Source organism: Leucopleurus acutus (assembly GCF_964270905.1).
Source record: "Leucopleurus acutus genome assembly, chromosome: X".
NCBI lineage: Eukaryota > Metazoa > Chordata > Mammalia > Artiodactyla > Delphinidae > Leucopleurus > Leucopleurus acutus.
Genome location: NC_139148.1, coordinates 57,172,669 through 57,200,426, shown reverse-complemented (window position 1 = coordinate 57,200,426; position 27,758 = coordinate 57,172,669).

The following is a 27,758-nucleotide window of genomic DNA, read 5'->3' as shown; positions in this document are numbered from 1 at the left end:
TTACTTTTTACTTTCTTCCACAGCAATGTTTATTTGTTAATTTTTAGTTAATAAAGGGAGCTATTTTGTTAAATATCCTAAATGACAGACCATGACACTTTAGAAAATAGTATTCTTTTAAAGATTAAAAAATATGTTAAATTTCCGAAAAAAAACGGAGTTCCAGAGATGGGTCCGAGCTACGGCTATCAGCAGGGACCACAGAGACAAGCATGAGATGCTAAGGCTGCTGCTGTAACCACCAAGAAGCCTGTGTGCAAGCACAGGTCACTATCCACACATCCTCTCACAGAAGCCTGTACAGCCCGCCACTGCTAGGGTCCAGTGATCCAGAGACTAGTTCCCCGGGAAAACACACGGCGTGCCTCAGGCTGTTGTGCTGGGCTGTGCTGCTGCAGGCTCGCCCCGCATTCCATACCTCTTCCTCCACACTGCCTGAGTGAACCAGAGCCCCCTAATCAGCTGCTCCTTTAACCCCGGCATGTCTGAGTGAAGAACAGAGGCCCTCAGGCAACCTACATGCAGAGGCAGGGCCAAATCCAAAGCTGAACCCAAGAAGCTATGCGAAAGAAGAAGAGAAAGGGAAATTTCTCCCAGCAGCCTCAGGAGCAGCGGATTAAATCTTCACCATCAATTTGATGTACCCAGCATCTGTGGAATACCTGAATAGATAATTAATCATCCAAAATTGAGGAGGTGGACTTTGAGAGCAAGATACATTATTTTTACCCCTTATCCAATTTTTGTGAGTGTGTATGTGTATGCTTATGTGTGAGATTTTGTCTGTATAGCTTTGCTTTCACCATTTGCCCTAGGCTTCTGTCCGTCCATCTTTTTCTTTTTAACTTCTAAAAATTTTTTTTCTTAATAATTATTTTTTTATTTTAATAACTATTTATTTATTTTATCCTCTTTCTTTCTTTCCACTTTTCTCCCTTTTATTCTGAGCCATGTGATGAAAGGCTCTTGGTGATCCAGGCAGGAGTCAGTGCTGTGCCTCAGAGGTGGGACGGCCAAGTTCAGGACATTGGTCCACAAGAGACCTCCCAGTTCCACGTAATATCAAACTGCAAAAACTTCCCAGAGATCTCCATCTCAAAACCAGCACCCAGCTTCACTCAACGACAAGCAAGCTACAGTGCTGGAAACCCTATGCCAAACAACTAGCAAGACAGGAACACAACCCTACCCATTAGCAGAGAGGCTGCCTAAAATCATAATAAGGCCACAGACACACCAAAACCCACCACCAGACGTGGACCTGCCCACCAGAAAGACAAGATCCAGCCTTATCCAACAGAACACAGGCACTAGCCCCCTCATCCAGGAAGCCTACACAACCCACTGAACCAACCTTAGCCACTCGGGACAGACACCAAAAACAATGGGAACTACGAACCTGCTGCCTGCAAAAAGGAGACCCCCAACACAGTAAGATAAGCAGAATGAGAAAAAAAAAAAAAAACAGCAGATGAAGGAGCAAGGTAAAACCCACCAGACCTAACAAACGAAGAGAAAATAGTCAGTCTACCTAAAAAAGAATTCAGAATAATGATAGTAAATATGATCAAAAATTTTGGAAATAGAATAGAGGAAATGTAAGAAATATTTAACAAGGACCTAGAAGAACTAAAGAGGAAACAAGCAATGATGAACAACACAATAAATGAAATTAGAAATACTCTAGAAGGGATCAATAGCAGAATAACTGAGGCAGAAGAACAAGTAAGTGACCTGGAAGATAAAATAGTGGAAATAACTACTGCAGAGCAGAATAAAGAAAAAAGAATGAAAAGAACTGAGGACACTCTCAGGGACCTCTGGGACAACATTAAATGTACCAACATTCGAATTATAGGGGTCTCAGAAGAAGAAGAGAAAAACAAAGGGACTGAGAAAATATTTGAAGAGATTATAGTTGAAAACCTCCCTAATATGGGAAAGGAAATATTTAATCAAGTCAAGGAAGCACATAGAGTCCCATACAGGATCAATCCAAGGAGAAACACGGAATGACACATATTAATCAAACTATCAAAAATTAAATACAAAGAAAACAGATTAAAAGCAGCAAGGGAAAAACAACAAATACCACGCAAGGGAATCTCCATAAGGTTAACAGCTGGTCTTTCAGCAGAAACTCTGCAAGCCAGAACGGACTGGCAGGACATATTTAAAGTGATGAAGGAGAAAAACCTACAACCAAGATTACTCTACCCAGCAAGGATTTCATTCAGATTGATGGAGAAATTAAAACCTTTACATACAAGCAAAAGCTGAGAGAGTTCAGTACCATGAAACCAGATTTACAACAAATGCTAAAGGAACTTCTGTAGGCAACAAACACAAGAGAAGGAAAAGACCTACAATAACATACCCAAAACAATTAAGAAAATGGGAATAGGAACATACATATCGATAATTACCTCAAATGCAAATGGATTAAATGCTCCCACCAAAAGACACAGACTGGCTGAATGGATCCAAAACAAGACCCATATATATGCTGTCTACAAGAGACCCATTTCAGACCCAGGGACACATACAGACTGAAAGTGAGGGGATGGAAAAAGGTATTCCATGCAAATGGAAATCAAAAGAAAGCTGCAGTAGTAATTCTCAAATCAGAAAAAAATAGACATTAAAATAAAGACTATTACAAGAGATAAAGAAAGACACTACATAATGATCAAGGGATTGATCCAAGAAGAAGATATAACAATTGTAAATATTTATGCACCCAACATAGGAGTGCCTCAATACATAAGGCAAATACTAACAGCCATAAAAGGGAAAATCGACAGTAACACATTCATAGTAAGGGACTTAAACACTCCACTTTCACCTATGGACAGATCATCCAAAATGAAAATAAATAAGGAAACACAAGCTTTAAATGATACATTAAACAAGATGGACTTAATTGATATTTATAGGACACTCCATCCAAAAACAACAGAATACACATTTTTCTCAAGTGTTCATGGAACATTCTCCAGGATAGATCATATCTTGGGTCACAAATCAAGCCTTGGTAAATTTAAGAAAATTGAAATTGTATCAAGTATCTTTTCTGACCACAATGCCATGAGACTAGATATCAATTACAGGAAAAGATCTGTAAAAAATACAAACACATGGAGGCTAAACAATACACTACTTAATAATGAAGTGATCACTGAAGAAATCAAAGAGGAAATCAAAAAATACCTAGAAACAAATGACAATGGAGACACAACAACCCAATACTTGTGGGATGCAGAAAAAGCAGTTCTAAGGGGGAAGTTTATAGCAATACAAGCCCACCTTAAGAAGCAGGAAGCATCTAGAATAAACAACCTAACCTTGCACCTCAAGCAATTAGAGAAAGAAGAACAAAAAAACCCCAAAGCTAGCAGAAGGAAAGAAATCATAAAAATCAGATCAGAAATAAACGTAAAAGAAATGAAGGAAACAATGGCAAAGATCAGTAAAACTAAAAGCTGGTTCTTTGAGAAGATAAACAAAATAGATAAACCACTAGCCAGACTCATCAAGAAAAAAAAGGAGAAGACTCAAATCAATAGAATTAGAAATGAAAAAGGAGAGGTAACAACTGACACTGCAGAAATAAAAGAGATCATGAGAGATTACTACAAGCAACTCTATGCCAATAAAATGGACAATCTGGAAGAAATGGACAAATTCTTAGAAATGCACAACCTGCCAAGACTGAATCAGGAAGAAATAGAAAATATGAACAGACCAATCACAAGCACTGAAATTGAAACTGTGATTAAAAATATTCCAACAAAGAAAAGCCCAGGACCAGATGGCTTCACAGGCGAATTCTATCAAACATTTAGAGAAGAGCTAACACCTATCCTTCTCAAACTCTTCCAAAATATAGCAGAGGGAGGAACACTCCCAAACTCCTTCTACGAGGCCACCATCACCTTGATACCAAAACCAGACAAGGATGTCACAAAGAAAGAAAACTACAGGCCAATATCACTGATGAACATAGATGCAAAAATCCTCAACAAAATACTAGCAAACAGAATCCAACAGCACATTAAAAGGATCATACACCATGATCAAGTGGGGTTTATTCCAGGAATGCAAGGATTCTTCAATATACGCAACTCTATCAATGTGATAAACCATATTAACAAATAGAAGAAGAAAAACCATATGATCATCTCAATAGATGCAGAGAAAGCTTTTGACAAAATTCAACACCTATTTATGATAAAAACCCTGCAGAAAGTAGGCATAGAGGGAACTTTCCTCAACATAATAAAGGTCATATATGACAAGCCCACAGCAAACATCATCCTCAATGGTGAAAAACTGAAAGCATTTCCACTAAGACAAGGAACAAGACAAGGCTGCCCACTCTCACCACGCTTATTCAACACAGTTTTGGAAGTTTTAGCCACAGCAATCAGAGAAGAAAAGGAAATAAAAGGAATCCAAATTGGAAAAGAAGAAGTAAAGCTGTCACTGTTTGCAGATGACATGATCCTATACATAGAGAATCCTAAAGATGCTACCAGAAAACTACTAGAGCTAATCAATGAATTTGGTAAAGTGGCAGGATACAAAATTAATGCACAGAAAGCTCTTGCATTCGTATACACTAATGATGAAAAATCTGAAGGTGAAATCAAGAAAACACTCCCATTTACCATTGCAATAAAAAGAATAAAATATCTAGGAATAAATCTACCTAAGGAGACAAAAGACCTGTATGCAGAAAATTATAAGACACTGATGAAAGAAATTAAAGATGATACAAATAGATGGAGAGATATACCATGTTCTTGGATTGGAAGAATCAACATTGTGAAAATGACTCTACTACCCAAAGCAATCTACAGATGCAATGCAATCCCTATCAAACTACCACTGGCATTTTTCACAGAACTAGAAGAAAAAATTTTGCAATTTGTATGGAAACACAAAAGACCCCAATAGCCAAAGCAATCTTGAGAACGAAAAAAGGAACTGGAGGAATCAGGCTCCCTGACTTCAGACTATACTACAAAGCTACAGTTATCAAGACGGTATGGTACTGGCACTAAAACAGAAAGATAGATCAATGGAACAGGATAGAAAGCCCAGAGATAAACCCACGCACATATGGACAACTTATCTTTGATAAAGGTGGCAGGAATGTACAGTGGAGAAAGGACAGCCTCTTCAATAAGTGGTGCTGGGAAAACTGGACAGGTACATGTAAAAGTATGAGATTAGAGCACTCCCTAACACCATACACAAAAATAAGCTCAAAATGGATTAAAGACCTAAATATAAGGCCAGAAACTATCAAACTCTTAGAGGAAAACATAGGCAGAACACTCTATAACATAAATCACAGCAGGATCCTTTCTGACCCACCTCCTAGAGAAATGGAAATAAAAACAAAAATAAACAAATGGGACCTAATGAAACTTCAAAGCTTTTGCACAGCAAAGGAAACCATAAACAAGACCAAAAGACAACCCTCAGAATGGGAGAAAATATTTGCAAATGAAGTAACCGACAAAGGATTAATCTCCAAAATTTACAAGTAGCTCATGCAGCTCAATAACAAGAAAATAAACAACCCAATCCAAAAATGGGCAGAAGACCTAAATAGACAATTCTCCAAAGAAGATATACAGACTGCCAACAAACACATGAAAGAATGCTCAACATCATTAATCATTAGAGAAATGCAAGTCAAAACTACAATGAGATATCATCTCACACCAGTCAGAATGGCCATCATCAAAAAATCTAGAAACAATAAATGCTGGAGAGGGTGTGGAGAAAAGGGAACACTCTTGCACTGCTGGTGGGAATGTGAATTGGTTCAGCCACTATGGAGAACAGTATGGAGGTTCCTTAAAAAGCTACAAATAGAACTACCATATGACCCAGCAATCCCACTACTGGGCATATACCCTGAGAAAAGCGAAATTCAAAAAGAGTCATGTACCAAAATGTTCATTGCAGCTCTATTTACAATAGCCCAGAGATGGAAACAACCTAAGTGCCCGTCATCGGATGAATGGATAAAGAAGATGTGGCACATATATACAATGGAATATTACTCAGCCATAAAAAGAAACGAAATTGAGCTATTTGTAATGAGGTGGATAGACCTAGAGTCTGTCATACAGAGTGAAGTAAGTCAGAAAGAAAAAGACAAATACCGTATGCTAACACATATATATGGAATTTAAGAAAAAAAATGTCATGAAGAACGTAGGGGTAAGGCAGGAATAAAGATGCAGACCTCCTAGAGAACGGACTTGAGGTTATGGGGAGGGGGAAGGGTGAGCTGTGACAGGGCGAGAGAGAGTCATGGACATATACACACTAACAAACGTAGTAAGGTAGATAGCTAGTTGGAAGCAGCCGCATGGCACAGGGATATTGGTTTGGTGCTTTGTGACAGCCTGGAGGGGTGGGATAGGGAGGGTGGGAGGGAGGGAGACGCAAGAGGGAAGAGATATGGGAACATATGTATATGTATAACTGATTCACTTTGTTATAAAGCAGAAACTAACACACCATTGTAAAGCAATTATACCCCAATAAAGATGTTAAAAAAAAGGGGAAATCAACAGTAACACATTCATAGTAGGGGACTTTAACACCCCACTTTCACCAATGGACAGATCACTGAAAATGAAAATAAATAAGGAAACACAAGCTTCAAATTATACATTAAACAAGATGGACCTAATTGATATTTATAGGACATTCCATCCAAAAACAACGGAATACACATTTTTCTCAAGTGCTCATGAAACATTCGCCAGGATAGATCATATCTTGGGTCACAAATTAATCCTTGGTAAATTTAAGAAAATTGAAATTGTATCAAGTATCTTTTCCAACCACAATGTTATGAGACTAGATATCAATTACAGGAAAAGATCTGTAAAATATACAAGCAAATGGAGGCTAAACAATACACTACTTAATAATGAAGTGATCACTGAAGAAATCAAAGAGGAAATCAAGAAATACCTAGAAACAAATGACAATGGAGACACGACGACCCCAAACCTATGGGATGAAGCAAAAGCAGTTCTAAGTGGGAAGTTTATAGCTATACAATCCTACCTTAAGAAACAGGAAACATCTCAAATAAACCACATAACCTTGAACCTAAAGCAATTAGAGAAAAAAGAACAAAAATCCCCAAAGTTAGCAGAAGGAAAGAAATCATAGAGATCAGATCAGAAATAAATGAAAAAGAAATGAAGGAAATGAGAGTGAAGATCAGTAAAACTAAAAGCTGGTTCTTTGAGAAGATAAACAAACTTGATAAACCGTTAGCCAGCCTCATCAAGAAAAAAAGGGAGAAGACTCAAATCAATAGAATTAGAAATGAAAAAGGAGAAGTAACAACTGACACTGCAGAAATACAAAAGATCATGAAAGATTACTGCAAGCAACTCTATTCCAATAAAATGTACAACCTGGAAGAAACGGACAAATTCTTAGAAATGCACAACTGCTGAGACTGAACCATGAAGAAATAGAAAATATGAACAGACAAATCACAAACATTGAAATTGAAATGGTGATTAAAAATCTTCCAACAATAGCCCAGCACCAGATGGCTTCACAGGCGAATTCTATCAAACCTTTAGGGAAGAGCTAACACATATTTTTCTCAAACTCTTCCAAAATATGGCAGAGGGCAGAACACTTGCAAACTCATTCTATGAGGCCAACATCACCGTGATACCCAAACCAGGCAAAGATGTCACAAAGAAAGGAAACTACAGGCCAATATCACTGATGAACATAGACGCAAAAACCCTCAACAAAATACTAGCAAACAGAATCCAACGACACATTAAAAGGGTCATACTCCATGATCAAATGGGGTTTATTCCAGGAATGCAAGGATTCTTCAATATACGCAAATCAATCAACATGATACACCACATTAACAAATTGAAGGAGAGAAGTCATATGATCACCTCAATAGATGCAGAGAAAGCTTTCGACAAAATTCAACACATTTTTTACGATAAAAACCCTGCAGAAAGTAAGCATAGAGGGAACTTTCCTCAACATAATAAAGACCATATATGACAAACCCACAACCAACATTGTCCTCAATGGTGAAAAACTGAAACCATTTCCTCTAAGATCAGGAACAAGACAAGGATCCCTACTCTGATCACTATTATTCAATGCATAGTTTTGGAAATTTTAGCCACATCAATCAGAGAAGAAAAGGAAATAAAAGGAATCCAAATTGGAAAAGAAGAAGTAAAACTGTCACTGTTTGCAGATGACATGATCCTATACATAGAGAATCCTAAAGATGCTACCAGAAAACTACTAGAGCTAATCAATGAATTTGGTAAAGTAGCAGGATACAAAATTAATGCATAGAAATCTCTGGCATTCCTATACACTAATGATGAAAAATCTGAAATTGAAATCAAGAAAACACTCCCATTTACCACTGCAAGAAAAAGAATAAAATATCTAGGAATAAACCTACCTAAGGAGACAAAAGACCTGTATGCAGAAAATTATAACACACTGTTGAAAGAAATTAAAGATGATACAAATAGATTGAGAGATATAGCATGTTGTTGGATTGGAAGAATCAACATTGTGAAAATGACTCTACTACCCAAAGCAATCTACAGATTCAATGCAATCCCTATCAAACTACCCCTGGCATTTTTTACAGAACTAGGTCAAAAAATTTCACAATTTGTATGGGAACACAAAAGACCCCGAATAGCCAAAGCAATCTTGAGAACGAAAAATGGAGCTGGAGGAATCAGGCTCCCTGACTTCAGACTATACTACAAAGCTACAGTAATCAAGACAGTATGGTAGTGGCACAAAAACAGAAAGATAGATCAATGGAACAGGATAGAAAGCCCAGATATAAACCCACGCAATATGGTCACCTTATGTTTGATAAAGGAGGCAAGAATATACAGTGTAGAAAAGACAGCCTCTTCAATAAGTGGTGCTGTGAAAACTGGGCAAGTATATGTAAAAGTATGAGATTAGAACACTCCATAACACCCTACCCAAAAATAAGCTCAAAATGGATTAATGACCTAAATGTAAGGCCTGATTTACTTTATTATAGAGCAGAAACTAACACACCTTTTTAAAGAAATTATACTCCAATAAAGATGTTAAATATATATATATATATATAGTCATCATGTTGTACATTGCATTCTTAGTATTTATTTATTTTTTAACTGCGAGTTTGTATCTTTTGGCCTTCTTCTTCCAGTTCCTCCACCTCCACCCCCATCTCTGTTAGCCACATATCTGATGACTTTTTCTGTGAGTTTTTTAAAAAGACTCAAGAGATAGGTGACATCATACAGTATTTGTCTTATCTGTCTGACTTATTTCACTTAGCAGTATGCCCTCAAGATACATCCATTTTTTCATAAGCAGCATTATTTCACCCTTTTATGGATGAGTAATATTCCATTTTGTATTCATATAACAACTTATCCATTTATCAATCAATATATTCAGGTGTTTCCAAGTCTTGGCTATTATAAATAAATCTGTAATAAACATAAGAGAGTAGATGTCTTTTTGGGTTATTGTTTTCGTTTTATTCATATATATACCCAGAATTGTTATTAATGGATCATATGGTAGCTTTATTTTTAGTTTTTTAAAGAACTCCATACTGTTTTCCATAGATGCTGTACAAATTTACATTCCCATCAACAGTGCATAAAGGTCCCCTTTTCTCCACATCTTCATCAGCATTTGCATCTCTTGTCTTTTTGTAGATATTCAATCTAAGAAGGGTGAGGGGACAACTTTTTATGGCTTTGATTTGCATTTCCCTAATGATTACTAGTGTTGAACACTTTTCCATGTACCTATTTGCCATTTTTATATCTTCGTTGGAAAAAATGTCTATTAAGATTCTTTGCCCATTTTTAAATTGTTTTTTTTCACTATTGTGTTGTAAGAGTTCTTTATATATTTTGGATATTACCTCCTTATCAAATGTATGATTTGCAAATATTTTTCCCATTATGTAGGTTGCCTTTTTACTTTGTTAATTATTTATTTTGCTGTGAAGAAGGATTTTAGTATGATATAGTCTCACCTGTTTATTTTTATTTTTGTTGCTTGTGCTTTAGGTGTCATATGCAAAAACTAATTGCCAAGACACATGTCAAGAAGCTTTGTCCCTATGTTTTCCTTTAGGAGTTTTATGGATTCAGGTATTGCATTTAAGTATTTAATCTATTTGAAGTTAATTTTTGTGAGTGGTGTAAGATAGGGGTGTGTTTCAGTCTATTACATGCGAATTTTCCCAGGACCATTAATTTAAAAAACTGACTTTTCCCCCTGTGTATTCTTGGCTCACTTGTCAAATTTTAGTTGACTCTATATGCATGGATTTATTTCAGGTTTCTTGATTCTGTTCCATTGGTCTATTTGTCTATTTTTATCCCTGTGCCATAATTTTTTATTTACCATAACTTTATAATATATCTTGGAATCAGGAAGTATGATGCCTCTCACTTTGCTTTTCATTCTCAGGATGGCTTTGGTTATTCAATGTTTTTTCTGTTTGGTTCCATACACATTTTAGAACTGTTTTTCTTCTTCTGTGAAAAATGGTATTTATATATCCTAACAACAAATTATCTAATAGAGAAATAAAGAAAATGATTCCATTTACAGCAGCATGAAAAACAATGAAATATTAAGAATACATTTAATCAAGGAGGTAAAAGATTTCTACAGTGAAAAGGACAAGAAATTGATAAAAGAAATTACAGAAGACACAAATAAATAGAATATCTTGTGTTCATGAATTGGAAAAATTAATATTGTTAAAATGTCCATCCAGGGACTTCCCTGGTGGTTCAGTGGTTAAGACTCTGTGCTTCCACTGTGGGGAGCATGGGTTTCGATCCCTGGTTGGGGAATTATCCCGCATGTCACAAGGTGCAGCCAAAAAAATAATAATGTCCATTCAAAGTCATTGATAGATTCACTGCAATCTTTATCAAGATTCCAACATCACTTTTTAAAATTTATTTTTAAATTTTATATTGGAGTATAGTTGATTTACAATGTTTTGATAGTTTCGGGTGTTTAGCAAAGTGATTCAGTTATACATGTACATGTATATATTCTTTTCCAAAATCTTTTCCCATTTAGGTTATTACATAATATTGAGCAGAGTTCCCTGTGCTATACAGTAGGTCATTGTTGGTTATCTACTTTAAATATAGCAGTGTGTACATGTCAATACTAAACTCCCAAACTACCAATGCCATTTTATACAGAAGATTAGTCATGAAAGAGATGGACTGACAAATGTTGGAGAACTGAATAGTGACTCTGGGAGTGACAAGGCCCAGCAGGAGTTAGTCCTTCTACCTCTTCTTGTTTGCCTAGACCAATTCAGTCTCTTCATCCTTGGTTTCCTTCCATTTGCAGGACTATGAGTAGAATCAGCAAGAGTCATAGTGGTAATAACCAACCTTCCCTTCCCAATATACCTCAAAAATCATCAGTGTATGAGTTACCAGCAACTTCATCTGGTTGGTACCTAAGACTGTTAAGGAAAAAAAATTAAACCTCTGATTTATATAGATATCATTTTATGCCATTCCAGCTTTATAAAATTTAATTCATGTGAAAATTTATAGTCCAAAACAACGGTCCAATCTGCATTCTTTTATAGTGACATTAAGTTTGACTATTAAAGTCGGGCTATGTGTGACTTTAATATGTAGGTTAATTAAAAATGAACGTTGTTTTTATAAATTATTGGTTTCTGTGGAGGCAAGCAATATTTTTTTTCTGTGTAGAATTGTTTCTGTAAGTATTATTTGGATTTGAAAATATTTTGCAGTGGATCTAAGCCATAGTTTGTTAACTTCAAAATAACACCTGCATTACATTCTCTTGGATTGTACTTATTTTTATGTTGTTTTATAACCCATAGAAAACCAGTACTTTTTATTTTGAAGTTAAAAAATAGAAAATATATGCATAAAATGATGTATGAAATATGCACAGAATGTCACCATTTAACTGTGAATAGCTATTTCTTGCATATCTAATTATTTTGTATCTGTCTCATTTTTAATTGCACAGAACCAATCATAAAAAGTAAACTGCAGTTTTACAATTTGTGTGCCTAAACATGGGTACTACTGTTTATCTTACTACTTGTTTAAATGAGTCTCCTTTGTAAGTTTTAGATGGCATTACACTTATTGTACAATGCTGTATTGGTATAGGAAACAGTACTGTATATTTATAAATATTAAATGAAAATACTGTATTTTGTGAACTTAAAAATGGTTGTTAAATTCTCCCAACTAGTTTGAGCTTTGCAGTATTTCTAAAGTGGATACATAATTCTAAATTCTATTCCATTGGAAAAAACTGGCAAATCATTATGATGTTGATATTTTTCCAGTAATTCATTATTTTACTTTTAAATTTAATTGCCACAATAAAGGAAAAATTTTAACCAAGGAATATGGAAATGATGTATGATTGTCCTAAATTTTGCCAATTGGTTATGATGGAATTAATGTGCTTTTAAAATGCACATCAATATCTATTATTTTAAAGTTAATTTATAAAATAAAATGTTTATATTTTAAATAAACCAGTATGTTTTTTGTTTTGTTTTGTTTTTTAATTTTGATATGTAGCATAGCAGTATTTTCTAATTTAAGAGGTACTTTAAGGATTATAAACAATGGTATATACCTTCTCTGTAATGTCTGAAAATATAATCTATTGTGATATTCTACAGGTGTTAATTTTTAAATAGAGCAAACATGTTGAATTAAAAATATGAATAATTCCAACAATTTACAATTTGCTTTGGTCAAAATTTCTGTGTTCATCACATGACTCATTTATGAAGGTGTTTATTCAATACGAATATTGTTTCAAGTTTGTATTGGAAAATTATAGCTAAACATCTCATTGTCACGAGTCTATAGAAGAAGCACAGGGCTTCCCTGGTGGCGCAGTGGATGAGAGTCTGCCTGCAGATGCAGGGGACACAGGTTTGTGCCCCGGTCCAGGAAGATCCCACATGCTGCGGAGCGGCTGGGCCTGTGAGCCATGGCGTTGAGCCTGCGCATCCGTAGCCTGTGCTCCGCAACCGGAGAGGCCACAACAGTGAGAGGCCCGCGAACCGCAAAAAAAAAAAGAAGCACAATTTTATCACTTTGTCTTGCTTGTAGTCATTAACTCATTAAATTTGCATATTTAAAAAGAAACAGAACAGGGAACATCCTAGGTTTTGCCAGAGAAGATTTCCGAAAGACAGATGTAGGAGGGAAGGTACAGCTTGTATCAGATGCCCATATTTTATCTCCTGGGTTTCGCTTTCCCTCGAAGGCTCTGGTCCTCACTGCCACTCCTTGTAAGGGAACAGCCTTCCTGATTTAATCAGAACAGAAGAAATTCCCAGGTTTGGACAAAGAGAAGCTTGGGAAGAAAAGCCTGCAGGAAAGAAGGAGGGGCTGCCCCCAGCTCATCCCTCAGGATCACCTCTTCCATAGTGGATTCTGTCTTTAAACTCCAGCTCAAGAAGTTATGCAAACTATACCAATTTGGATTGCATCTGGCAACAAATAATAAAAGCAAACAAGCATACAAACAAACCCAGAGGTTTAAACAAGTAGGGGTAATATATATACATATATATTCAGCAAGAAATCAAGAGTTAGAGTCCAGGACCCACTGGGTATCCAGGCCCCTGTGTCTCTATGTTCTACTATTCTTACCTGTGGTATCATCCTCAGGGTATATATAGGAGTCTATCTATGAGACAGATAGCCCCTATAGCACCAGGCACCATGTCTGCATTGTAGGAAGTAAGGACAGGAAAAGGCAAAAGTTATGTGTCCACTGAGTCTATCCTCTTTTAAAAACTCTTTTGTGAAATTGCCACACAGTTACTTCTGCTTGCATGTCATTGGTCAGAACTAAATCTTCTGGCTACCCCTCTGCAAGCTGAGGGAGGCTAAGAAGTGTAGGTTTCCCCCACCCCTGCTGGGCCCACTTCTGCCCCAAACAAAATCAGAGTTCTGTTAGACAGGAAGAGGAGAATGGATATTGGGTAAGGACAAGCAGTGTCTGCCACACCCATTTTCTGCTTCTTTGCAACATAACTGAAAGTGACTGCTATTTCACACAAAAAAATTATTAACTACTAAAAAAAAGCTTAAAGGCAGAAAGAATGATGAAAAAAGAAAACCTTATTAATGTGGTTAAATTTTGAAAGCAAGTTTTTGTGGCCAGAAGACAAATTCTCACCGAGGCACCTCAGTGGTACCTCACTGGCACCACCTCTCAGGAAATGACATCTCTGCTCACCCAGCTCCCTCCCAAATCTGAAATACTACCTCTCTTGAGCCTCACGAGCTCTTTCCAAACTAAGGCCAAAGACAGCAGTTGCCTGGGGCCCTATGACCTCCGGTGGTTTCCAGCTTGCCTCATTCATGGCCCATTGGCTGGTCTTGGATAACAAGGGTGTCAGAGGTGGCCATGAGAAACTGGGAATTAGAGGCCCTTCTCCCATTTTTCTGGAAACTTGCCTAAGCCTCCTTGGAAGGTGGCAATAGTGTCTTACATAGAGGTGAGCAAATAGGGTATTCCACATAGACCTGAATTTGTGCCTGAAGAGTCATAACTAATGCAAATGCCTTCCCCATTCCAATGTCTCCTCTTTGTTTCTCCACTTGACCTTTTCTTTTCCACTTGACCTTTTGATTAGGATCTCTCCAACCTGCTTCTTGCATTTTCACTCTCTGTGTCTCTACTTCTCCAGCCCTACATCCCAGTCAAGCTATTTCCCACTACCGTCTGAAGGAAGCAAAACCATGTAGTGGTTAAGAGCTCCACTTCTGACGTCCAACTGTTTGGGTACAAATAATGCCTCCCCTATTCCCTAGTTAAAGTAGCCTTGGGCAAGTCGTATAACCTTTATGTGTCTTAGTTTCCCATCTGTAAATAAGGTTGCAATATTACCTACTTCATAGGGTTATTGTCTGGACTAAATGAGTTAATGCATAAAGTACCTGACACATAGTAGGTTCTCAATAAATGTTAGCTATTAAAATTCAGCCATGGGCTTTTGATATGGTAGTCCCACTGCTTGGGGTACTCTTTCTTATTTTTGTCAGCAAACTCCCTTTTTTCCTTACAAAATTACTGAAAAATTATCTCCTTTGTGAAATGTTGCTGGAATCCCCAAAGCAAAATAAGGCATTCACATATACTTAGTCAACATTTTGTACCTAACCCTGATCTGACATGGATCACTGTATATTATAAAATTGTCACACTTGCTCCTACTAATCTGTGGACTCCTTGAAGATAACGGTCTGTGCCTTATTTCTTTATCCCCAGCATGTCACACATAGCCTGACCCACAATAGACACTTGGTGACTGTTAAGGAATGAATGAATTATTGACAAGTGAATGAATAAAAAATGCAGCTATGGGAATCATATTCTATGTGTGCCCTAGACTTTCCAATAACAGAGTTTATAAGTCCCTCTTTCACATTGTCCTAAAATGTATTGCCAGGCCTCCTGTTTTATGAAGATATATGGTACTAGAATGCACTAGGCTACCTGTCAGCAGAGGGGACTAGTGTTGAGGGTGGGTTCTGGAGAGAAACAGGAGTTGGAATGGAAGAGGACTAAGTCACCAAGATTTTCAGAGTTGAAAGATTCCATTCCACTCTCTTCCTTCTATGGAACATGCTCTTAGAGGTGTTTCTTAGGGAGAGACGGAGATTTCAGGGCCTACAGCAGCTCCTGTCTGTGTGAAGGATGGGGCAGCTGTCCTTGATTATGGATAAAGAGGCTGGGAACTCAGCCAGAGAAGTCATTAAAAAAATACCAGGGGCTCGTAATAGGCTTATGCTGTCAGATAACAAAGGTCCCAAACAGAATCAGATGTGGCTGGTAAATGCTTTGAGCCAGACTGTAGGAAAGTGTAGGTCCCACTCTCTGATAGTTTCCATTGCATCCAAAAATTGGGTACTCACACAAAACCAAAAACTGACAAGCATGATTTAGACTAGAGCACTGGGTGATAAATGGGAAAGAATGAGGTAGGGAGAATTGTAAAAATCAAACAACTATGTGGTTGCTGCTCTTCCACAGGCTGAGGAGACTCTGGTATTGCCACTGATTGATCCTGTGACCTTGGGCAAGTCCTTTTTTTTTTTCTCCAGGCCTCAGTCTCCCCAGAGACTGAGAGAACTGCCTCTCTTCAACAAGGCAGTTAGATCTGATGATCTTTAAGAATCCATATGGATCTTTAAATTGTGGCTTGAATAGTAATGAGACATCCAAAGATCTTTACAAACAGGAGAGATCTCAACTGTCTGGCTTGGAAGAAAGGCTGCCCAGCTTGAGGGAAGGGAGCTGTCTAGGATGATCCCCTTGAGGGCTCAATGGACCCTGAATGTCTGTGTCCCTCAGGAGGGCTGGGACTAGTTGTGAGCTCACTCCAGTCCAACAGTATTTGCATTTCTCTGAGTGCCACCCCCAGGGTGAGGTCTTTGCCTTGAAGACTCTGGGAGAGGCCCTGGTTAATGAAAGCATTTCTTCCCTGGAGAGATTGAAGTGGTTTTCTCAGCCTAAGTGGGTGATAATTTTTTCACTTAAATCATATTTATTATAAACCTAAGTGGAGTTTATTTGGAGAATAATTTAGTTTCTCAAGACAACTGGAAAAAAAAACCTATTAGCAGTGGGAGACAGCTCCAAGCAGCTGGCATTTTCATAGCTCTTTGGAGCTGAGAGTAGTGTGACCAGAAGGGAACACAGCTCCCCAGATCTAGGGCAGGGCCTAGAAATATTCATGTTTCTTTCTGGGAGTTGCAAGAAGGGAAGCATCCTTGAGCTACAGAGAAAATGGATAGGAGGATAATAAAGATACAAAAAAAGAAAATCTGACTTAGAGGAAAAGACTTGGACTGCAGAATTGTGGAATTATGGATATTTATAAACTTGAAGGACCTTAAGAGAGCTGGATCAAATATACCCATTTTATAAGTTAACTGAAGCCCAAGGGGCAGAGACATGTCCAAATTCATATACATACCTATACACTCACACTCACAAACACACCTTATAGTTATGGAATCATAGATACACAGTATCCTTGAGTCAAATCCTTGTAAAACATTTTATCAACCCCCCACTTATGCTACAAATGGGGACCCAGAAGCCTAAAGAGTAGAAAGGATCAACCCAAGGTCACACAGGGAGTCAGTGGCAAACTAGGGAATTGAGATACAGAGCAAGAAGTATTTGGAAACTCCTTGAAGCATAAAGTTGGGCATGGAAGCAAAGGCTGAGGATATTTGGTACCATGGGCTTAGTAGGCAGACCACCCACAAAGTGTGTGTTTACCCTCTCCAAGGTAATTCTGTCCTGGATCATGGTCTTCATGTTCTAAGATTGCTGCAGAATAAAGGCTCATAGACTAGAGGCACATGGAAAAATTGCTATAGCCTCCAGACTTTCTTTTTTTATCACTTCTCTCATTGTCTCATCTCTCTTCACGTATCCTCTCCTCTCTTGGCCTCCTCAGCACTCTCCGGTTACTCTCTCTCTTATTTCCTGTGTTTCAGAGTCACTATACTTAGCCCCCACTCCACACCCCTACCCCGAACCTATCTGAGTGGCACCACTTAGAGCTGGAATGTGCATCCTGTACAGCTCTACAGAGCATCTGTGCTCCACTTCTGTATACAACAAAATGCTTATTACCATATCTCAGGTAGATATATGAGAGGAAAGACCTAGGCTACACAGTAATGAAGACTTCCCCCCTCCTTGGTGTTATATAACTTTCAAAGGGAGAGTTTGTTACCCCAATGACTTTCTTATTAATAGATAATTATGGTTGGAAATGTGAAGGCAGGGAAGGGAAGATAATTTGATGGGATATAACTGCCCCTAATATAACACCTTAAAGATCTATCATTACAGGCTTAAAATTAGAGATTTCTTCCTTTGCAACACACATTACTTACTTTGTTCCAGGTTCCATGTTAGATATGGGGAGGTTGTGGGAGCAAGGAAGGGGACTGGGATAAAAATAACAAAAGGAAGTTCACAGGGGATGGGACAGGTGACTGCTTAAGGAACTAATTATAATTCAAAGCTAAAGGAAGTGTGAGCTAAACAGCTCCTCATGGAAGCACAAAGGAGAGGCATGATATTTTCCATCTGAGAGGAAGTGAAGGGAATCAGGGAAGGCCGCACAGAAGAACTGGTATTTGAGTTCACCTAGAAAGCTGAAAATGAATTTTACCCAAATGAGGGGAGGGAAGGGAACAGAGGGAAGAGTAGAGGTCTACAGGCTTTAAAGTACAGAGCATGTTTGAGCCTTGTGATTGGGGGATACCAGGGAGGACAAAGCAGATGAGATTTTAAAGGTAAAAGTAGCATAGAAAGGAAGCCTGCAATGTAAGGCTTAGGGGTTTGGATCTTATCCTGAAGGCAATGGAGAGACATCAAAGAATTTTAAGCAGGAGAGTAACATGATAATTTTTTGTTTTCTTTTGTTTTGAATGATAATTATGGAAGCAGTGTGGAGGATTGGCTGGAGGAGGGAAGGCCTAGAAATAGGGAGACCAGTTAGAACATTTTAAAGGTCAGAACTGAGTCAGTGGGATGACAAGCAGTAGAATGAACAATTTGGTGATATTGGATTGAGGTGTTTATCAGTCAGCTTCTGCCACAGTTATGCTGCATAACAATCACAGAATCTCAATGCCATATAACAATAAGCATTTATTTCACACTCAAATATCTGCAGGTCATCTGAGGTTCTACTGATTTTGTCTGGGCTTGTCTTGGATTGACTACAGGGATGAGAAGGCACAAAATGTTTCTCAATGCCTAGCTTCAGAATCAGCACCCTGTCACTTATGCCAACTTTCCACTGACTGAAGCAAATCACATAGGCAGGTCTAGTCAGAGTGGAAGGATACGACAATATTACATGCCAGTGGGCATGGATAGAGGGAAGGGTGAATAATTAAGACCACTAATGCTATCAGTCTACTGAAGTTGGATCTGAAAGATGAAGCAGAGGAGAGTTGGGAAAGACTATAACACATTTGAGAAACTGAAAGAAAAGGCCAGTATAGCTGGACCACAGAGAGCAAGGGGAGAGTGGTATGTTACAAAGCTGGTAGAGCCCAGACAATGTAGGTTCTCTCAGGTCATATTAAGGGTTTTGTCTTTATCCTGAAAGCAATGAGAAGCCACTGTAGAGTTTTAAGCCAAGGAAGGATAATTCCCAGAATTTTAGCCTGGACAGCTGGATAGATTATTTACCATTCACTGACATATGGAAAGCTAGAGAAGCCTGGGCTTTTCTCCAGCCCAAGAGCCCAAGGTAAGTTTGTGGTAGATCTTGATAAGTCTAAGCCAGAGTTTCTAAGCTCCCAGCCTTATTAACATTTTAGGCTAAGTAATTCTTTGATGTGGGGTCCTGTCTTGTGCTTTGCAGGATGTTTAGCAGCTTCCTGGTCTTCTAACTACCAGGTACTAGTAGCAACACTTCCCCCAAGTTGTGATAACTAAAAATGTCTCCAGACATTGTCAAATGTTTCCTGGAGGACAAAATCACCCCTGACTGGGAGTCACTGGTATGAACTAATAATGGAAATTTTATTTCCTTCTCCAGTGATTGATTTAAAAGGATTATGTTCTTCAGAGCACTGGTCATCCCCAAATATCCATTTTCCATTTCAGTCTTAGCAATAGAGTGCCAATTTTTAGCCTGGCACATTACTGCCAGATTTTCTTGCAGCTGGCTGTGGTTATGCCACTAAGTTTTGGCCAGTGAGATTTAATTGGAAGACTTTAAAATGGAGAGGATACACCTTCTCATTTATTTGTACCATATTCCTTCCTGAACATGGATGTGATGAATGGATCTTCAACAGCCTTCTAGGATCATGTAGATATGGGCAATTCCTTAAGGATGACAAAATAGAAGACTGTAAGGATCCTGGGTTTCTGATGAGTTTATGAAGCTACCATACCAGCCCTGGACTGCATACCTCTGTTCTCCTGTATAAAATTTTATCATATTTAGGTCACCTGTTTTGATTTGTTTGTTTGTTTTTCTGCCGTGTTGCTGCTGAATCTAAGCCTAACTTGTAAAGCATAAAGCATGTGGTATAATTCTTACCAATGACAAGTGAAGAGAAATCTGTTGTGGAGCTTCTAGGAAAGATTTTCTCTCTCTAAAAATGTTCAAAAGGAAGGATCTCCCTGTCTTTCAGTGTTTGGACATTATTATAAAAACAATGTCTGGCACTACTATGGCCATTTTTTTGACCATAAGAGGAGTAGTTGACATGCTGATGATAATACAGAAAACATATGGAAAGGACCTGGATCCTTGATACTACTGAGCCACTGAATTGGCCAGCATATGTGACCACCTCCAGTGTGTTTGTTAAAGACAACAAATTGTTATAATTTTACCATAATTTAATTTACTTAATTTCTGGTATTTGTACCTTAAAGCCTCCTAACTGAAACAACTAGTTTAAGAAAGGGAAGTGATGAGTTAAGTTGGGATTTGGTGAATTTAGAAAAATATCTGTGGCACATCTAGGCTTGTGATGCCCAACAAGCAGTTGGCTATATAGGTGTGAGACCAAAAGAAGATATGAGAGAGGAGACCTTCAAGAAGGCAGAGGAGTAAGACATGAAGATCAACTTCCTCCCCACAAATACATCAAAAATACATCTACATGTGGAATAACTCCTATAGAACACATAATGAGTGCTGGCAGAAGACCTCAGACTTCCCAAAAGGCAAGAAACTCCCCACGTACCTGGGTAGGGCAAAAGAGAAAACAAGAAAAAAACAGAGACAAAAGAATAGGGATGGGACCTGCACCTCTGGGAGGGAGATGTGAAGGAGGAAAAGTTACCACACACTAGGAAGCCCCTTCACTGGCAGGGACAGGGGGTGGGCAGGGGGGGAGCCTCAGAGCCACAGAGAAGAATGCAGCAACAGGGGTGCAGAGGGCAAAGTGGAGAGATTCTTGCACAGTGGATCAGTGCCAACCAGAACTCACCAACCTGCTTGTCTGCACACCTACTGGGACGGGTGGGGGATGGGAGCTGAAGCTCGGGCTTTGGAGGTCAGATCCCAGGAAGAGGACTGGGGTTGGCTGAGTGAAGACAGCCTGAAGGAGGCTAGTACGCCACAACTAACCAGGAGGGAGTCAGGGAAAAAGACTGGACCTGCTGAAGAGGCAAGAGACCATAGTTTTGGGGTGCACGAGGAAAGGGGGTTGCTTCCCCATGTGCCAGCAGAAGGCAGAGCACCGCCTAAGTGAGCTCCAGAGTCGGGCTTGAGCCATGGCTATCAGCTCAGACCCCAGAGACGGGCATTAAATGCTAAGGCTGCTGCCACCAAGAATTCTGTGCGCAAACACAGGTCACTACCCAAACCCCCCAGGGAGCCTGTGCAGCACCGCACTGCTAGGGTCATGATATCCAAGGACAACTTCCCCGGAAGAATGAATGGCATGCTTCAAGTTGCTGCAATGTCATGCCGGCCTCTGCCACCACAGGCTTACCCCGCATTCCAATTATGACTACCGTATACCTCCCTCTCCCTGAATTGAGTGACCAAGAGAGCCCTAATCAGCTGCTGCTTTAACCCTCTCCAGTCTGGGTGGGGAACAGACACCTGAGGGTGACCTACACACAGAGGAAGGCCCAAACCAGAGCTGAACCCAAGGAGCTGGGTGAACAAGTAAGAGAAAAGGAAATTTCTCTTTGCAGCCTCAGGAGCAACAGATTAAATCCCCACAAACAACTTGATGAGCCCTGTATCTGTGGAATACCTGAATAGACAATGAAAGTTCCCAAAATTGAGGTGGTGGAGTTTGGGAACAACTGCAGACTTGGGGTTTTCTTTCTGCAACTGATTTGTTTCTGATTGTTATGTTTATCTTAGTTTAATGTTTAGTGCTTTCTATCATTGGTGGATTTATTGGTTTGGTTGCTCTCTTCTTTTTTTGTTTTTTAATTTCATTTAATTTTTTATTTTATTATTTTTTTTTCTTCCTTCTGACCCCTGTGGCTGGCAGGGTCGTGGTGCTCCAGCCAGGTGTCAGGCCTGAGACTCTGAGGTGGGAGAGCTGAGTCAAGGATATTGGACCATCAGAGACCTCCTGGTCCCATGTAATATCAATTGGTGAGAGCTCTCCCAGACATCTCCATCTCAACACTAAAACCCGGCTCCACCAAATGACCAGCAAGCATCAGTGCTGGATGCCCCATGCCAAAGAACTAGTAAGACAGGAACACAACCCCAACCATTAGCAGAGAGGCTGCACAGTCATACTAAGTTCACAGACACCCCAAAACACAACAGCAGACACGACATTGCCCACCAGAAAGACAAGATCCAGCCCCACCCACCAGAACACAGACACCAGGAAGCCTATAAAAGGCACTGAATCAACCTCACCCACTGGGGGGCAGAAACCAAAAACAACAGGAACTATGAACCTGCAGCGTGCAAAAAGTACACCCCAAACACAGTAAGTTAGAAAAAAAAGAGAAGACAGAGAAATACACAACAGATGAAGGAGCAAGGTAAACCCCCACAAGACAAAACAAATGAAGAGGAAGTAAGCTCTCTACCTGAAAAGGACTTTAGAGTAATGATAGTAAAGATGATCCAAACTCTTGGAAATAGAATGGAGAAAACACAAGAAATGTTTAACAAGAAACTAGAAGAATTAAAGAGCAAACAAACAATGATGAACAAGACAATAAATAAAATTAAAAATTCTCTAGAAGGAATCAATAGCAGAATAAATGTGGCAGAAGAATGGATAAGTGACCTGGAAAATAAAATAGTGGAAATAACTGCCGCAGAACAGAATAAAGAATTAAAAGAATTGAGGACAGTCTCAGAGACCTCTAGGGCAACATTAACTGCACCAATATTAGAATTATAGGGGTCCCAGAAGAAGAAGAGAAAAAGAAAGGGTCTGAGAAAATATTTGAAGAGATTATAGTTGAAAACTTCCCTAACATGGGAAAGGAAAAGTCAATCAAATCCAGGAGTGCAGAGAGTACCGTGCAGTATAAATCCAAGGAGAAACATGCAAAGACATGCATTAATCAAACAATCAAAAATTAAATAGAAAGAAAAAATATTAAAATCAGCAAGGGACTGCAACAATTAACATACAAGGGAAGCCCCATAAGGTTAACAGCTGATCTTTCAGCAGAAACTCTGCAAGCCAGAAGGGAGTGGCAGGACATACTTAAAGTGATGAAAGGGAAAACCCTACAACCAAGATTACTCTACCCAAGAAGGATCTCATTCAGGTTCAACAGAGAATTTAAAACCTTTAAAAACAAGCAAAAGCTAAGAGAATTCAGCACCACCAAACCAGCTTTACACAAATGCTAAAGGAACTTCTTTAGGCAGGAAACACAAGAAAAGGAAAAGACCTACAAAAACAAACGCAAAACAATTAAGAAAATGGTAGGAGGACTTCCGGGAAGATGGCGGAAGAGTAAGACGCGGAGATCACCTTCCTCCCCACAGATACACCAGAAATACATCTACATGTGGAACAACTCCTACAGAACACCTACTGAACGCTGGCAGAAGACCTCAGACCTCCCAAAAGGCAAGAAATCCCCCACGTACCTGGGTAGGGAAAAAGAAAAAAGAATAAACAGAGACAAAAGGATAGGGACGGTACCTGCACCATTGGGAGGGAGCTGTGAAGGAAGAAAGGTTTCCACACACTAGGAAGCCCCTTCGCGGGCAGAGACTGTGGGTGGTGGAGGGGGAAAGCTTCAGAGCCACGGAGGACAGCACAGCCACAGGGGTGCAGAGGGCAAAGCAGAGAAATTCCCGCACAGAGGATCGGTGCCGACAAGCACTCACCAGCCAGAGAAGCTTGTCTGCTCCCCCGCCGGGGCGGGCAGGGCTGGGAGCTGAGGCTTGGGCTTTGGTCAGAGCACAGGGAGAGGACTGGGGTTGGCAGCATGAACACAGCCTGCAGGCAGTTAGTGCACCACGGCTGGCCGGGAGGGAGTCCGGGGAAAAGTTTGGACCTGCCGAAGAGGCAAGAGACTTTTTCTTCCCTCTTTCTTTCCTGGTGCTCGAAGAGAGGGGATTAAGAGCACTGCTTAAAGGAGCTCCAGAGACGGGCGCGAGACACAGCTAAAAGCGTGGACCCCAGAGACGGGCATGAGACACTAAGGCTGCTGCTGCCACAACCAAGAGGCCTGTATGCGAGCACAGGTCACTATCCACACCCCCTTCTGGGCAGCCTGTGCAGCCCACCACTGCCAGGGTCCCGGGATCCAGGGACAATGACCCTGGGAGAACGCACGGTGAGCCTCAGGCTGGTGCAATGTCACATCAGCCTCTGCCGCCACAGGCTCTCCCTGCACTCCGTGGCCCTCCCTCCCCCCGGCCTGAGTGAGCCAGAGTCCCCGAATCAGCAGCTCCTTTAACCCCATCTTGTCTGAGCGAAGAACAGACACCCTCCAGTGACCTACACGCGGAGGTGGGGCCAAATCCAGAGCTAAGCCCCTGGGAGCTGTGAGAACAAAGAAGAGAAAGGGAAATCTCTCCCAGCAGCCTCAGAAGCAGCGGATTAAAGCTCCAAAATCAACTTGATGTACCCTGCATCTGTGGAATACATGAATAGACAACGAATCATCCCAAATTAAGAAGTGGACTTTGAGAGCAAGATTTATATTTTTTCCCCTTTTCCTCTTTTTGTGAGTCTGTATGTGTATGCTTCTGTGTGAGATTTTGTCTGTATAGCTTTGCTTCCACCATTTGTCCCAGGGTTCTATCCGTCTGTGTTTTTTTAAAAAATTATTTTTCTTAATAATTAATTTTTATTTTAATAACTTTATTTTATTTTACTTTATCTTCGTTCTTTCTTTCCTTCCTTCCCTCCTTTAGACAACGAATCATCCCAAATTAAGGAGGTGGACTTTGAGAGCAAGATTTATGATTTTTTCCCCTTTTCCTCTTTTTGTGAGTGTGTATGTGTATGCTTCTGTGTGAGATTTTGTCTGTATAACTTTGCTTCCACCATTTGTCCCAGGGTTCTATCCGTCTGTTTTTTTGGGTTTTTTCTCTTAATAATTACTTTTTTATTTTAATAAATTTATTATATTTTATGTTACTTTATTTTATTTTACTTTATTTTCTTTCTTGCCTTTTTCCTTCCTTCCCTCCTTCCTTCCTCCCTCCCTCCCTCCTTTGTTTCTTTCTTTCTTTCTACTTCTACTAATTCTTTCTTTCTACTTTTTCTCCCTTTTCTTCTTAGCCATGTGGATGAAAGGCTCTTGGTGCTGCATCCAGGAGTTAGAGCTGTACCTCTGAGGTGGGAGAGTGAGCTTCAGAACACTGGTCCACAAGAGACCTCTCAGCTACACATAATATCAAATGGTAAAAATCTGCCAGAGATCTCCATCTCAACACCAGCACCCAGATTCACTCAACAAGCAGCAACCTACAGTGATGGACATCCTATATCAAACAATGAGCAAGGTAGGAACACAACCCTACCCCATTAGCAGAGAGGCTGCCCCAAATCATAAGTCCACAGACACCCCAAAACACACCACCAGATGTGGACCTGCCCACCAGAAAGACAAGATCCAGCCTCATCCACCAGACACAGGCACTAGTCCCCTCCAACAGGAAGCCTACACAACCCACCGAACCAACCTTAGCCACTGGGGACAGACACCAAAAACAACGGGAACTACAAACCTGCAGCCTGGAAAAAGGAGACCCCAAACACAGTAAGATAAGCAAAATGAGAAGACTGAAAAACACAGAGCAGATGAAGGAGCAAGATAAAAACCCACCAGAACTAACAAACGAAGAGGAAATAGGCAGTCTACCAGAAAAAGAATTCAGAATAATGATAGTAAAGACGATCCAAAATCTTGGAAATAGAATAGACAAAATGCAAGGAACATTTAACAAGGACCTAGAAGAATTAAAGATGAAACAAACAATGATGAACAACACAAGAAATGAAATGAAAAATACTCTAGATGGGATCAATAACAGAATAACTGAGGCAGAAGAACGGATAAGTGACTTGGAAGATAAAATAGTGAAAATAACTACTGCAGAGCAGAATAAAGAAAAGAGAATGAAAAGAACTGAGGACGGTCTCAGAGACCTCTGGGACAACATTAAACACACCAACATTCGAATTATAGGCTTTCCAGAAGAAGAAGAGAAAAAGAAAGGGACTGAGAAAATATTTGAAGAGATTATAGTTGAAAACTTCCCTAATATGGGAAAGGAAATAGTTAATCAAGTCCAGGGAGCACAGAGAGTCCAATACAGGATAAATCCAAGGAAAAATACTCCAAGACACATATTAATCAAACTGTCAAAAATTAAATACAAAGAAAACAGATTAAAAGCAGCAAGGGAAAAACAACAAATAACACACAAGGGAATCCCTATAAGGTTAACAGATGATTTTTTAGCAGAAACTCTGCAAGCCAGAAGGGACTGGCAAGACATATTTAAAGTGATGAAGGAGAAAAAGCTGCAACCAAGATTACTCTACCCAGCAAGGATCTCATTCAGATTTGATGGAGAAATTAAAACCTTTACAGACAGGCAAAAGCTGAGAGTTCAGCACAACAAAACCAGCTCTACAACAACTGCTAAAGGAACTTCTCTAGACAAGAAACACAAGAGAAGGAAAAGACCTACAGTAACGAACCCAAAACAATTTAGAAAATTGGAATAGGAACATACATATCGATAGTTACCTTAAATGTAAACGGACTAAATGCTCCCACCAAAAGACACAGATTAGCTTAATGGATACAAAAACAAGACCCATATATTAGCTGTCTACAAGAGACACACTTCAGACCTAGGGACACATACAGACTGAAAGTAAGGGGATGGAAAAATATATTTCATGCAAATGGAAACCAAAAGAAAGGTGGTGTGGCAATAATCATATGAGACAACATAGACTTTAAAATAAAGACTATTAGAAGAGACAAAAAAGGACACTACATAATGATCAAGGGATCGATCCAAGAAGATAGAACAGTTGTAAATATGTATGCACCCAACACAGGAGCACCTCAATATATAAGGCAAATACTAAAAGCCATAAAAGGGGAAATTGACAGTACCACATTCATAGTAGTGGACTTTAACACCTCACTTTCACCAATGGACAGATCATTCAAAATGAAAATAAATAAGGAAACACAAGCTTCAAATGATACATTAAACAAGATGGACTTAATTGATATTTTTAGGACATTCCATTCAAAAAGAACAGAATTCACATTTTTCTCTAGAGCTCATGGAACATTCTCCAGGATAGATCATATCTTGGGTCACAAATCAAGCCTTGGTAAATTTAAGAAAATTGAAAGTGTATCAAGTATCTTTTCTGACCACAACACTATGAGACTAGATATCAATTACAGGAAAAGATCTGTAAAAAATACAAACACATGGAGGCTAAACAATACACTACTTAATAATGAAGTGATCACTGAAGAAATCAAAGAGGAAATAAAAACATACCTAGAAACATATGACAATGGAGACACGATGACCGAAAATTATGGGATGCAGCAGAAGCACTTCTAAGAAGGAAGTTTATAGCAATACAATGCTACCTTAAGAAACAGGAAACATT